The following is a 15,276-nucleotide window of genomic DNA, read 5'->3' as shown; positions in this document are numbered from 1 at the left end:
GATAGACAAACCGCAAAACAGCCACGAGGTGGAAAGCTAGTTATCGGTACAAAGAATGAACCGCGGATACATGATAAGTCACGGTCGAATCGCCCAATGACCGTGCTGAGTGGGAGGAGCCATACAGGAAACAGTCCCTCCTGTACAGTTTATGCTCTAGAAAATGCAAACAAATCCATGGTGGCGGAGGGCAGATCGGTGATTGCCTGGAAATGGCAGGGCGAGTGAGGACGAGGAAATTGATGACACAGGGGCACAGGGAGACTTCTGGAGAGTGATGTATGTATTATATTCATTATCTTGATTGTGGCGACGGCTTTACAGATGTATGCATGCATCAGAATATAACCAGAGTCTCACTTGAAAGATACACAGTTCCTTGTGTGTAAATTATGAGTCAATAAAACAATTACAAAAGGAGGGGGAAAGGGATTTCACTGAGGTTGTTAAATGAGTGGCTCCATTCGTCTCTGTGGCATATGGTGGGACTTTCACTGCTAAGGATGGACGGGTCTCACGCCTGTGCCCTTAACCGACTCCATCCACCGCATCAAACAGGGCCAGACAAGCCCCTTCTTGTCGTCATTCCGTTCCCATCCTCGCAGCATGCTGGCGCACAGGTCACCCGGCACAGTATCCCCTGAGGGGCTAGTGAGGGAGGCAGGTGGCTGGGGGAGAGGGGGGGAGGAGCTCCCCGGAGCAGCAGTGATGGAAAGGCCGGGCTTGGCCTGCCCCTGACTGTCATAGGCAAGTCCCCAGGACAAGGCCGCTCATTCTCCCTCTCCAGAGGTGGCTGCTGATCCTGGGGCTTTCTCCTCCCAGTATCCCGTTTTTCCCCTGAAAAGGTTGCTGATGATTCATGTTGCCCGGAAAGGATGCCCACTAACCACCCACTGCAGCTGGTCCAGGGGGGCATCTCTGGGCGCTCCTCGGAGTGTGGGCATCTCTGAGCCCAGACGGATGGCTGGGGTTCAGGGAGCAAGCCGACGGGTGAGAGCAAGAGCTTTAAACCCAGAGAGCAAATCCTGCCGTTTGTGCTGATTCTTCCCGGAGAGTTACACAACCTCTCTGAGCCTCAGGGCCTCCCGAGTAAACCGGGGTAAAATGTACTCCTCGGAGAATCTCTGTGAAGGTAAAACATAAATAAAATACCTGTGGAAGAGCAGGATGGGGGTCTCTGTTCAAGAAGATAATAAGTCAGGAGATGGTCCGCATCCAACCCCCCAAACCTGTGACGGTACCATACTTGGAAAAAGGGTCTTGAAGACGGGATTAAGTGAGGAGGTCCTAAGACGAGGAGATAATCCTGGAGTACCTGTGTGGGCCCTCAATCCGATGGCAGGTGCACCCTCAGAGACGAGCAGAGGGAAACTGAGACCAAGAGAAGCCGGCGGGAGGCCGGACGCAGAGGCTGGAGCGCGGGCGGCACGAGGGCTGGAGGACGCGAGGATCTCTGCCGGAGCCTCCGGAGGGAGCGTGCTCTCGCCGCTGCCTTGATTTCGGACTTCTGGCTTCCAGAACTGTGAGGAAATGAATGTCTGGGGTTTTAAGCCGCCCCGTTGGTGGCAATTTGCTACAGCCGTCACAGGAAACTAACATAGTTGCGTTGGGACAAAACAAATCCCAGTTGCATTCGCTGCCAGGCTCCCCGAACAGCCAAACCAGGGTGTCCCTAACTCAGCACTACCGGCGTTTTAGGCCAGACCATTCTTTGCCGTTGTACTGAGGGTGAATTGAGACCGTACGTTGAGACAGCCTGATGCAAGCCTGCCCCACGGTACGCATTCAACAAATGGCTGTCTTTTTTCAAGTTACTCATCACTTAAGCATTGGTGCCATTTTTAGCACAATCCTAATTGCATTATAAACACTTAATACCTGGCACAGAGTACTTACTCTTCAGATTAAGATCGAAATGGTGGCGATCACGTAGAGTAACACGTGGGAAGTTCTTAGCACGGCACCTGGCCCACCGAGGATGATCAACCCGTATTAGCTTCTTCCCCACCTCTCCAAAGCCAGCAAGGGAGTTAATAGAAATTTTTGGGTGAGGGGCGCCTGGGTGGCTCAGTCGGTTAACCAGCCGACTTCGGCTCAGGTCACAATCTCACAGTCTGTGAGTTCGAGCCCCGTGTCGGGCTCTGTGCCGACAGCTCAGAGCCTGGAGCCTGCTTCAGATTCTGTGTCTCCCTCTCTCTCTGACCCTCCCCCGTTCATGCTCTGTCTCTCTCTGTCTCAAAAATAAATAAACGTTTAAAAAAAAAAAAGAAATTTTTGGGTGAGAGCCCAGGCCTCCCGTCTCCTAGTCTAGAAGAATCTGTTTTGCTGTGTCATTCACTGAGGCCGCACCCACCCTCTGTACTAGCCAGGCTCTGACAGGGACAACGTGGTGTAACAAATAGCACAGCCTCCCCGTGACCCGCAATCAGAGCACGTACCCTCGTGCTCATGGGGCTCGGCGTGGCTGCGACTGGGCTGGTCTAGGCTGCACCCGGCTGGGCTCCTCCACTCTGGCTGCGGGTTGAGCTCACATCTGACCCCTGGGTGGTCATTCTGGGGCCCGCCCCGATGGGGGCAATGTCCCACCCCGGGCTCACGTCAGGTCACAAGAACACAAGAAATCACGCCGCTGATGCATGCATAGTGAGGGCCTCTGCCCGGGTCACATCTGCCGACTTTGCACCGGTCAAAGCAAGCCACACGGTCCAGCTCCACAGTGGTGGGTGGAGCGGGAGGAGAGGGGAGAGAATGTCTGCTGAACAGTATTCCAAAGTGCCCCACCTTCTTCGGGGAAAGACCTGCATTAAGACACCCAGGGCGTAGAGAAGGCAACAGTTAGGCTGGAGACAGGCAGCAGCCAGTGCAGGCATGGGCAGGGCTATGGATCCTGCAGGAGAGCAGAGAGGCTGGGGGGAGGAAGCAGGGAGCGATGCGGAGGGGAAGGCGGATGAAAACGCAGGAATTATAAGTGCCCCCGGGAGCACCCGTGCCCAGGTTCCCGAGACACCAGCTGTCCCCTTCCTCTGGCCTCCTTTTGTTCTGCAGCTACCCCTCTACCTTCCAGCCCGGGACCACAGAGGCTCATTCCACCTGCCACTGTTATCAATATCTAATTAAATCTAATTGGGCAACAGGAAAAGAGAGAGGCAGAAAATGCAGCCAAAATAATAACCAGGGTCTAGCTGTGACTGATCACCCAGACCCTGACCGCAAGCTGGGCAGGGCTCCCGGACCAGAAGCTAAAACCCCTGGGAAACTGTTCCTTTGCTGGAATTAACCCGTGTGGGTCTCAGGAATCACTGAAGCAGGCTCTATGCCATCACCATGTGGTGCGATGCAGGGACCATGGACCCGCTTGGTCCCCGCAGACCATCACACCTCCGCGCAGCCTTCAGTCTGAAATGCCAACAGCCTCTCCCGCAGTCCCTTGGGTTCACCGTCGCCCTCTGTAGGTAGGCTGTGGGACTGCAACACCTCATAGCACCTCCGCCCGCCTCTTTGAAGAAAAAAAAAAAAAAAAGACCTTTGTAAGTTTGCAGTTTTCCCGGATCTACAATCCCAGATTCCTCAGTAAAATCAAACAGATCACATACATACTATGCATCAGATACCTTGAGGGGCGCTGAGGGGCCACCGCAAACAAAAAAGACACAGACATTGTCTAAGCTCTCAGAGCTGTCCGCGGATGCGGTCTCTAAAAACGGGTGACACATTCTGTGTGTGGCCAATGCTACGCCAGGATGAACAGGTTGCCCTGGGAACACAAAGATGGGACTCTGGTCATCAGAGCGAGCTTCCTGGAGGAGGTGACCTCTAGCTGAGACTGCAGTACTGATGGAGTGTCAGCCAGAGGAAGAAATTGGGGGAAGGGGCAAGGAGAGGGGGAGTCAGGAGCCATTCCGGGAAGAGGAAATGTTATGCTGGCAGTCATTGGGACCTCGTATGTCAAGGACCAGCCCAGGGCCTGGTGCACACAGTAGGAACTCAGAATGCCTCAGCTCTCTTTACCCTTATGTTTATACCTGACTGTTATCCGACTTCCTAACTGCTCTTTGAGTCAGATGGGGCGGGGACTTGTCCTTTCATTCATCCATGTGGGGAAACTGGAGCTCGGGGAGGTGGAAATTGCCAATGGCGATGGCCGAGGAGTGAGCTATGGGGGGTCTGGCCTCTTCCAGTGAAACCCAAGGTATTGGTCACCGTGGTTGAGAGACTGGGGTAAGAGTCTTAGCTGTTCTGGGAAACAACGACCTGTCCCTGGCAGGCTGCTGCCAGTCTCCGGCCTTGGTGTTCCCGGTTGGAACACGGGCAGGCACTAAACTGAAACAATAGTGTCCCTTCTGGCCCTGCCGCCCTGGGATGCTCAGAATCACTGCACATGAGGATGATTTTCAGGCTGTTGCAGAGAACTGAGGCTATTCCTTGTCCTCTCCCACCCATACAGTTGGGCGATGGACATTTCCTCTGCTTCCTCCTCCTCCCCACGAGAGACGGGTGAAGGTCTCTGGAAGGCAGAGTTGTGTCATCCTGGCCAGGCAGTCAGCCTGGCATCGCCCAATATTTCTGGGTGGCTGAACACAATTCCCTCAACCTCTTCAAGCCTCAGTTTCCCCACCTGTACGTGAGGAAGTTCACTGCCACTTCTCTGCCTCCCAAGAGTCTTTTGAGGGCTGATGGCCAGGTGGCCAATGCTTCCCCCCGCCCCCAACCTGGAGACGATCCAGCAGGCTCTTCCCCTTTCCTTCTGCCACCACGGGTCGGGGTTCTGTCCCCTTGCCTCCTCCGGGAGATACCTCGCCAGTGGCTTCACAGACTGAAAACCCCGGCCAGAGCCCTCGGCTTCAGGAGGCTGGCATTCAGGGGCTGGTGAGGGGCCAAGAGTCTCACTCAAGTTCTTGGCTAGGAGATGGAGACGGGAGCTACCTTTGGTTTGCAGGGACCCAGGGCGGGGGGGGGGGGCAGTTTCCTTGGCCCTCTCAATGCTATTCCCCATGGCCAGGGGCCTCACGTGTCCCCCGGTCACCACAACACTTGACACATCTGGTTGAAAACCTTCCACCTGCCTTCCAGATGTGATGCCCACCGCCTGCCGGACATCTGGCCCTCTAAACACCCTTGGCAGCATGGAGGGATAAAACAGCTCATTTCCCCCGGCATTTTCTCCTCCAGGTATAGCAATGTGGTAGTGATGTGGACAGAGCATGGGACGCCTCCTACTGAAGTTAACGAAGAAACATGCGAGGCCTAGGGAGTGGGAAACAGGAGCTGTCAGCTGCCTCACTCTGAGAAGCTGGGAATCACTTTCCGGTCTCCCCCTCCTGCCTGTCTCCGGGTCTCCGGGTCTCCGCTCAGACTTCCACAACTGCCAATCCCCCCGTGCCGGGTGCAGTCAAGAAATGTCAATGGGGGAAACGAGAAAAGGAAAACCAAAGGCTGATGGCTTTTGATGCCTGCGAACACGGATTCCCATGTTACATTTTCTTTTCTTTTCCTGGATGGAGGAATCAGTTGAATCGTTTTTACTAGAGCTTGCCCTTTGTAGTTAGCTAAGGGTCACTTGCTGTGCTGAGCTCTTCTCACGCTTTATCTCATTTAATTTTCAGGGCTGCATTGCAGAGGTAGCACCATTAGACACGTCGTTTACAGGGAGGAAATTGAGGCACAGAAAGGTTAAGCGATTTGCCCAAGGTCACACAGCTATGGAGGCCCGGAAAACAGGCTGCCAAGCCAAGATTGACTCCAGGGTCCTCGCTCGACTGCCTCACAGCACGCAGTTCCTGTCAAATGGGTCGGACAGAAGGGCATGGCTACATATTTAAACAAGTGGTGTCAGTGATACCCCCAAAACACACCAGAGCACAGCACATCTTAACAAGCTCTCCAGGTACTTAGAAGAGGACTGGGATTAAGGTAAACGGGTGAGGCCGATGAGGCAGGATTGCGCAGGGTTGGATCTTGCTTTTATTTAAATTTTGATAATATGTTCATCATAGATTTCTTTGGCACTAAATTTGATATTTGAAGATGGCGTTAAACTAGAATTTACCTTGGGGGTGCCTGGGTGGCTCCGTCGGTTGAGCGTCCGACTTCGGCTCAGGTCATGATCTCACAGTTCGTGGGTTCGAGCCCCACGGCAGGCTCTGTGCTGACAGCTCGAAGTCTGGAGCCTGCTTCGGATTCTGGGTCTCCCTCTCTCTGTGCCCCACTGCTTCTCACACTCTGTCTCTCTCTCTCTCAAATATAAACATTAAAAAATTAAAACAAAATAGAACTTACCTTGATTCCTGAGATTTGGGGCACTCCTTCCAATTTTGCCCTGGAGGCAACCACCCATCACTCAAGCCCTGGCCCTGAGTTAGAGACCTGACTTCGCATCCACACTGGGTCAGGAATGGGTAACATGAGCATGAATTTCCATTCCCCATATTTAGGAGCTCATGAGATCTTGGGGAGATAAGACTTATGTGAGCTCAATGCCTTAGTAAACACGGCTTGTGGGAAGCAGCACCGAGTAGCTTTAAGGACAGGGTGTCATCCCTGCGGGGTCTGTGTCCTGCCCCCTTAGCCCACAACTGAGGAAGCTCAGGCAAGTTACTTAACTTCCCTGGGCCTCAGGTTCCTCATCTTTAAATGAGACAAATGGCAGCATGTGGCATCATTGTTATGATGATTCTGTGAAAAGTGTGAGCACCTGGCGAATCTGGAGGCAGGCGAGCTGGGGAGGGCTGGAGTCACCTGCTGGCAATGCGTGGGGGGAGGCAAGATGTAAGGCAGAGTTTGACCAAGAGTTTGGATTGGAACAGGTGGGCAGGAAGTGGTGTTCTGCATAAGGGATACTGCAGCCCACCCAGGAAATCTGATCGTTTTCTAAATTAATTACTTTATTTTCAATTGTGGCAAAGTATAAATAACATGAAATTTACCATTGTAATCATTTTTAAGAGTACAGTTCAGTGGCATTTAGTACCTTTACATTGTTGTGCCACCACTATCTCCATCCATCTGCGGAACTTTTTTCATCTTGCAAAACTGAAAGTATATACACATAAAACACTAGAAGATGGAAAGGAGAACAGATGGAAGGCTGGAGGATAAATGGATGTGTGGATGGATGGATGGATGGACAGAGAAGCAGATGGGTGGATGAATGGATTGGATGGATGGATGGATGGATGGATGGACAGGCAGATGGATGGATGAGTGGGTGGATGGACGGACGGATGGATGGATGGATGGATGGATAGATGGATGGATGGATGGACAGAGAAGCAGATGGGCGGATGAATGGATTGGATGGATGGATGGATGGATGGATGGATGGATGGATGGATGGACAGGCAGATGGATGGATGGGTGGGTGGATGGATGGATGGATGGATGGACAAGCAGATGGGTGGGTGGATGGATGGATGGATGGATGGACAAGCAGATGGGTGGATGGGTGGGTGGATGGATGGATGGATGGATGGACAAGCAGATGGGTGGATGGATGGACAAGCAGATGGGTGGATGGGTGGGTGGATGGATGGATGGACAAGCAGATGGGTGGATGGGTGGGTGGATGGATGGATGGATGGATGGACAGGCAGATGGATGGATGGGTGGGTGGATGGATGGATGGATGGATGGACAAGCAGATGGGTGGATGGGTGGGTGGATGGATGGATGGATGCATGGATGGACAAATGGATGGCTGAGCGAATGGCTGGATGAATGGAAGGATGAATGTCAGTGCCAGCATGCAGACGCAAGGATTGAAAGAATGATGGTAAGACAGGATACAGTTCAACTCTCCAAAGGGAGCTGGGAGGGCAAACATTCTCTAGATAATATCCCAGGGTCCACACTGGACATATACACAAATCCCCCTGAGAGGCCATGATGATGCCAACTGAAGACATACGGACACCACCAGCATTCCCAGCAGAATTGCAGCCAGGTGGTGAGGGCCAGTGAGGAGCGTTTCTCTCTTGGGTACAGGAAAGAGAAGCCAGGCACTTCAGACCAAGGACACTGCTTGTGCAGAGGTAAGAGGCAGGAAAGCACAGGGCAGAGGGGCCATGCTTGTTTGAAAAAGTAATGCAGGGCCTCTGGAAGAGGGAGGGTCTGGGCTGGAATCCAGACTTTGCTAGTTATTAGCCATGAGGGGCCAAGTTGCTTCACCCCTTTGAGCCTGTTTCCAGAGCTGTGAAGTGGGGGTTGCCCTGGCATTGAACAGTGGCCTGGTGGTGAGGCTCTGGTAAGAATACAGAGCATGAAGCCCAGGGTAAATTCTTATGAAAGTATCATCTCTTCTTAACTCCCCACCCGTGGTCGGGCCCCCTCCCCCCAGGGGTGTGCAGACAGACTGCACCCAGTCTGGGAGGGGACCCCCGGCACCACACAGGACCAAACTCTGGGGCAGCAGACAGGTGACTTCTCCTGGGACCCCACTCCCAAAGCCGATTGGCTGAGGTTCCCGCACCTCAAACCCCCTCATTATTCTCCAATGTGCACCTGCCTTCACTTTATTCATGAAGATTTGCATTGATTTTGCCATAAACCGTTATGAATTCAGCTTGTGGAAAAAATAACATTGATCCTCTGCCTCGTAATTTGTCTCTGGGCTGCAGGGCCTGCTAATGGTTTTCCCAGAGATTTATGCTGGGGAGCAGGGGACACGGTTCCAGTCACCCACTCCGTGCCACTGCCTCCGCTCACCAGGGCTTTCTTTCAGAACTTTGTCCCTTTGGTTGAAAATGAGTAGGTTCAGTGACTGTGGACCAGGGGCCCTGCCAGCTTTCGCCTGCTCGCTGCAGGGGAAGGAAGGAGCGAGGACGACAGAAGGGGTGGGACGGGAAGGAAGTTGGTGGTGGGGGAAAGAGGAATCCTGGACAGCAAAGAAAGGAAGGAAAAGAACATTCCCCAAACAGCCTCCACACATGAAGCACTTTGAACTTCCCTTTCCTTTCTGTGAACTTTGTAATAATAAAACTCTTGTCATTAATTCCATTTACCATGAGGAAACCGAGGCTCAGAAAGGTTGAAAACACGTAGAGAATCACACAACATACAAGGGACCAAACCAGTATTGCAGGCCAGGTATGGTGAGAGGCTGTGTCCTCCCCTGGGCACATGGTGAACCACATTGCCCAGCACGTCCCCCCTCCCTTCCCCCCGCAATGTGGTTGTGCCATGGACAACTTCTGGCCAATAGGATTGGGCAGAGGAGATGTCTGTTACTTCCCGGCCCTTGGGAACATCCTCAATCTGTCTTCCCCTCTTTGGGGACCTTGGACAGCGTACCTAGAAGGTGGAGGACTACCTCTCCAGGTGCCATCAGGCTGTAATATGAGTAAGAAACCAACAATTGCACAAAGCCACGGAGATATTAGCAATTCACATTAATCACCTCAACACAAGCACTTGCTCTGTGCCAGCTACCACGGTAAGCACCTTTCCTCGTCTAAACCTTACAGCAACTTCACAAGGTGGGTATTGGTGCTACAGATGAGGACACAGGGGTCCTCTGAAGTAAATTACCTGCTCTAGCTCCCACAGGTAGGAAATGGCACGATCAGGATTCAGACCCAGGCAGTGTGATGCTCACACCCAGGTTCCCTTTTCCCTGCCTTGCCAGAACATTGCCCATCCCCCTGGAAGGAGGCAGAGTAGGTGGGAGTCAGGAGAGGGGCCGGTGCCACCAGCTTGATTCACGATCCCTCAATTTTCTGCCCTCTTTTCACCAACTTCATTTCTTTTCACTACCCTTGGTCATGGAAGTGATGCGCAAAGGAGCCGATAACAAGTAGAAACCCTGTGGTGAGTTCCCTGATGTGAGTGATTGCTCCTGGATCCGTCCACCGTGCAGCTGTGTGGTCTTTGGCTGGACACTGTCCCTCTCTCGTTTTCCACTTTTCCACATGGAAAAAGAACAGCTGGGCTTGGCCAGAGGTGCCTGGGTACATGGGAAGCCCTGTGCCCAAAGCAGGCTCTTGCTTAGGGCGATCAACTTGTCCCAGAGAAACGTAGCTCTATAATGGATAGCGTAGGCTTTCCTTCCGTCTGCTTTGTCAGTTCCACATACAAGCAGCCACGAGCAAGAACTCTTCTAGGTGTAGTTTTTCTGTTTGGAAACTTGTCCTAACGTCTGAGCATCTTTGTCTTGCCCATACCCCTTCCCTACCAGCAGGAGGCCTCCCGAGGGCTGGCTGGGGCAGCAGGCTGGGACAGCACGGCCACATTCTGATCTGACTCTGCTACCATGTTCCATCTTTGATGGCTTGAGTCACTCCAGACAAGGTCAGGGCTTCGGTCTTCTCCTCTCCTACCTGCTAAGACTTCCTCTTCCAGATCATTTTATAACTAGCCTGAGATCGTCCCTCTTACAGGACTCTGCTGAACATGAAAATGTAAGCCCATGCGTGCTACACTCTGAAGGCTTGAACAGACCTGCTAGAGTCATGAACACTATTGACCGGTGATCTGCTTTTGAAAAATGGCAGGCAACATTGAATTTTTGCCATGTGATAAGAGGGGCCGCCATCTTCCTATCCCGGGACACGGGCATCTTCACCACCTGCTCCCTGACCACAAGCTAAAGGTCCAGCACTTCACTTTGCCACGCAGCGCCCCACTCCGGAGCCAAAGTCACTAGCAGTTAAGGCCAACAAGCAGGGACCAGAAGGGAAGTGCAGGCTATTTCCTGTTCTCTTAAGGGCATGACCTGGAAGTTGTTCCCATAACTTCCTCTTAAGTCTTATTGGTCAGGCCATAATCACATGGCCACACTTAGCCACACAGGAGTATGGGAAATGTAGTCTTTACTGCTGCCCACGTGCCCAGCTCAAATCCACCAGTTCTTTCACTGGAAGGAAAGGAAAGGAATAAATATGGGAGCCAATCATCTGCAACAAAGCCGGCATTCCACAGATAGGGGAATGGAAGCTCAGAGAAGGTGACAGGGGAATGGAAGCTCAGAGAAGGTAACTAAGTCATCCAAGATTAAACAGATAGCAAAAGGGATAGAACCAGACCTCCAAGCCAGCCGACTGAGTACAGAGCCCGTGCATATAGCTACAGCATGTGTCTGCCTCGCCAGCACAGACAATGTTCCTAACACGGTGTTCAAGTATAACAGGAGTTCAGTCAAGGTTATTTCCGCTTCACCCCCGGCTCTAGATAGCCAGGTCCTACAAAGGGCGGGTTGAGGGGCCTGTCACTACCATCACATAGACAGATAGGTTTTGAAAAGAGGTGAAGAAAATAATAACTTCTGGAACATCATGAGAGGTTTAGCCAAGTGATCTTTGGTGTCTTGGGAAATAGTACAGAGCTGCGTTTTGCAAGGTGCGTTCTGCAAGGCACCATTTGCCGAGCCTAGGGATCGGCATTGACCTTGATATGCCGTTTGACAACCACTGGTGTGGAGTTTCCCTGGCACACGGTTACCTGTGGCACAGTTACAGGTGGCAGCTAGGAAGAGTAAGTCCAGGCCCTGGCTTGTGAGCCAAATCAATCTGGGTTCCAACTCAGGCTTCCCCTTGCCAGCCTTGTGCGTCTGGACAGATTGCCGCAGCATCGGTATCCTCTGTTTCCTCATCTGTAAAATGGGGGTGAAAAGACCTACCCCCACAGGATGGTCCACTCATTCAGGAAATATATGTTGAGCACACACTACGTGCCGAGCACCTGCCCTAGGCATTAAGAAGAACAAGTCAGACCCTGCTCTCACGAGCTCAGGTGATAGTGGAGAGGCAGAGAATAGACCAGAAAAATAAGTACAGCGTATAGTTTTCTAGACAGCGGTTAAGTGTTACGGAGCAAAGCGAAGCAGGCAGCAGAAACCTTGGTAGGATGCAGTCCTAGGTCAGATGTCCAACGAAGGCTCCACGGAGGTGACGTTTAAGGCAGTCATGCCACTAATCGACAACCGAAGCATCGCCAGGGGAGGAGGGATCAGCGTGGTTCTGAGGCGGGAGCAGGCCCGGCGTGTTTGAACAACAACAAGGGGGCCGGTGTGGCTGGAGCGGAGGGAGCGAGGTGGGGAAGGCAGGGGGCAGGCAGGATGGGGGGGGCAATGCAGGGCCAGACGGTCAAGGGCACCTAGATGCTGTGTGCGGTTTGGCCTCGAGGTGCTTGGAACGAAAGCCGTTGGGAGGTTCTGTGCAGAGAAGAGGCGTGACCAGGCTGATAGGTTAACAGAATCGCTCTGACTGATGGGCGGAGAATGTCTTCTTGCAAAGAGGCGAGCAGGGGAGCAGGAAGCTGAGACAGTGGTCCAGCAGGGAGAGAAGCGCTGAGACCCGACGAGATCCTGTGTGCGGAGTGCCTGGCTGGTGCTCCCTGCTCTGCACGAGCTCCCGGGCTTTTCAGGCCCACCCCAAAGCCTCACAGAGACGGGTAAAGCGCCCAGATGCTCCCGCTTGAAGGAAGTGCTCTGTCCAGCGCCCAGGAAGCCTGCGAGGGTTTCTCTGAAGCCCAGGTCTCTCAGTCTCTGACCTGCTCCCCGTGGGAAGCCGGGCTGGTGTGTGCGGATAGTGTGTGGGTAGTGGTGTTTCCCCCATCCCCACCTCTCCCACGGACGTCCCGTCCCAGTGGGGTTCTTGCACCACCACGGCGTGGGGAAGGAGCTAGAATGACTGTGGCAGTCACTCTGACAGCCGACCCGACCCCGGGGGGCAGCGATAGAGTTCACGTGGTCCATTGCAGCCTCCGCGGGGTCCCACGCGTGTCTCTGCTGTGGCCTCTTGCAGCAGCCCCAGCTCACTGCTGACATGCCCCCCGCCCCCCCCCCCACGCCAGCAGGGGAGGAGCAGGGCTGGGGAGAGGAGAGGGCTGCTGGCTGAGCACCTGTGTGGTGCTCTCGGAGTGTGTGCCTCTTAGTTTGCATACCTGAGTGTGAGGTGGGGCGTCGGGAGGTGGGCTTTCCTCTCCCACTTCCCGCTTCCCCTGTGTGTGTGCCTGGCCGCCCACGAGTGTCTATTTCTTTCCATTGGCATCTTATGCACGGATGCGTACACGGCTGCCTCTCTACCTGCGGGCCCGCGTCTGCCTGCATGTCTGGGCGCGCACCTATGTTTTGGGACATATTACGTATGGATCTGAGTTTTTGTGCTCATGGTGCTAAGGCAAGCATTTGTGTGTTTGGGTGTCCATGCGGGTGTGTGTTTCTCTGTGCATTCATGACTCCATAGGAATGCAAGAATACATGTGTGTACCCACACCTCCAGGACCTGACCCTTCCCTCTTGGGGTGCAAGAATCCCGCCTGTCTCATTGGTGGTTCCAAGGGCCCCTTGTCCCCTAGAAAGGCATGAGGCTGGGTGGACAGCCGAGGCAGGTGAATGCTTTGAGCAACTTGAATTTTTTCCTACTTGGGGAGCATCTGCGGGGACTGAGGTCGGGGCTGGCCCACAGAGTGGCGTCTCTGGGCTGAGGAGGGGAGGAGGGCAAAGAGGAGCAAGATGGGGGACAGGGGTGAGGAGAGAAGGAAGAGCAGGGGTAGAAGAAAGAGAAACAGGTGGAGAGAAAGTTGACCAAATGATAGCAATGGTTCTGAGCGACATATCCCCAGAGCGGCTCATCGAAAAGTTGAAAAAGTCTACCAAGTTAGGTAACAGGTGTCGCATATAACGTACATTCGTTTGTTTCTTTTCAACCGGAATCCATTAATGTCTCTATGTCCGACACCCCCCTCCCCCCGCAGTCCTGAATTTTCAGTTCTGCTTCCCTTGTCCCATTGATGGCGAGCCCTCAAAATGCCAGCACTCCCATCTGGGGACAACCTAGCTTCTCGTTGTCAGTGTAAGACAAGACCCCTAGTCGGTAACGTAATGGGCTCAAGCCCCTCAGCCGACCTTCGATGGCAAGCCTGACGTTGTTCCAGGTTTTCTGAACCCTCCCCACAGAGCAGGGCTGTGACCACTTCCAGCTCGGCTCAGACGCCTCTCCTCCCAGGCCTTTCGTCCCCCACCCTTCCCTCCTTCAGCTGCGCTCGCCCAGCTGTGGGACGGCCGCTTTCCTGATTTCCTCCAAACTCAGGAGACGAGGGAATCAGCAGGTGCGATGCCCTTTGAGCATGGTGGTGCACACTTACAGTAGAACTTTCCAGACACCTCCCATTGACCATGACACCCTTCTCTGTGGTCACGTGCTTCACAGGCCAGGCTGCCCACTCTGTTCCCCTGGAACTGGACAGATTCCGAGCTACCTCCCAGCCCTGACGTTGGATGGGGCTCAGCCAGAAGCGATCCTTCACTCCCGCGGGAAAGAGCGCTGTCCAGAGACTTCATAAGGGCTTGTGGCTTTGTCATCCCATTCTTTTTTTTTTTAATGTTTATTTATTTTTGAGAGAGACAGAGACAGAGCATGAGTGGGGGTGGGGCAGAGAGAGAGGGAGACACAGAATCCGAAGCAGGCTCCAGGCTCTGAGCTGTCAGCACAGAGCCCGACACGGGGCTCGAACTCACGAACCGCGAGATCATGACCTGAGCCGAAGTCGGACGCTTAACCAACTGAGCCACGCAGGTGCCCCTTTGTCATCCCATTCTTATCTAGTGACATATTCCCTCTTATCCTCAATCCCCACTCCCTCTCTTTCCTCCCACAGGCAACCCTTCTGGTGTGTTTTATGTGCATCCTTCTGTTTGTAAGTCTCTTTTGTGAAATGCATATTGTTGTTTTAGATGTGTGCATTTTCAATGTACTTAAATGGCATTTCCATCCCAGCGCTGGGCTTTGCGATTGATCCATATCGCTGTGGGGACATCTGGTGCGTTGCTTCTAACGGCTCTCAGCCTCATGGTGGCCATCCTCCCGTTCTGTCTATCCAGTTGCCTGTAAAAGCTAACACTGTGAACATCTGTCGTTTGTCAGGCACTGGCCAGCATGAAGGCTCAGACTCGAACTGTCAGACTTAATTCTTGGAGCAACCGACGCCGTTATTATGCCCATTTTATGGAAGAGGAAACGGAAGCAGAGGTAAAAACAACTTTCCCACGATAACTGAGCTAGGAAGTGCCAGGGCAAGGATGTGAATCTAGGTCCGTCTGATTCCAGTGTCCTCTTTTTTAAATCTCTGTGTAAAACAGCCCCCCCCTGGGCCCCTTCCAAACCCAACATTCTAGAAGTAGTTGTACTTAGGACTAAGAATCGCAGAGATAATGATAGTTATTACCTACTGCCTACCTACTATGCACCAGGGTGTTTACATCATGCGGAGTGGCCATGTACAGGAGCGCAGGTAGCACACTGTACAACTTTAGGGAGCGCCGTCTATGTGCGGTGGGGGGACAAC

The sequence above is a fragment of the Panthera leo genome, chromosome C1 (assembly GCF_018350215.1).
Source record: "Panthera leo isolate Ple1 chromosome C1, P.leo_Ple1_pat1.1, whole genome shotgun sequence".
NCBI classification, from domain to species: domain Eukaryota; kingdom Metazoa; phylum Chordata; class Mammalia; order Carnivora; family Felidae; genus Panthera; species Panthera leo.
This window is presented reverse-complemented; position numbering follows the sequence as displayed.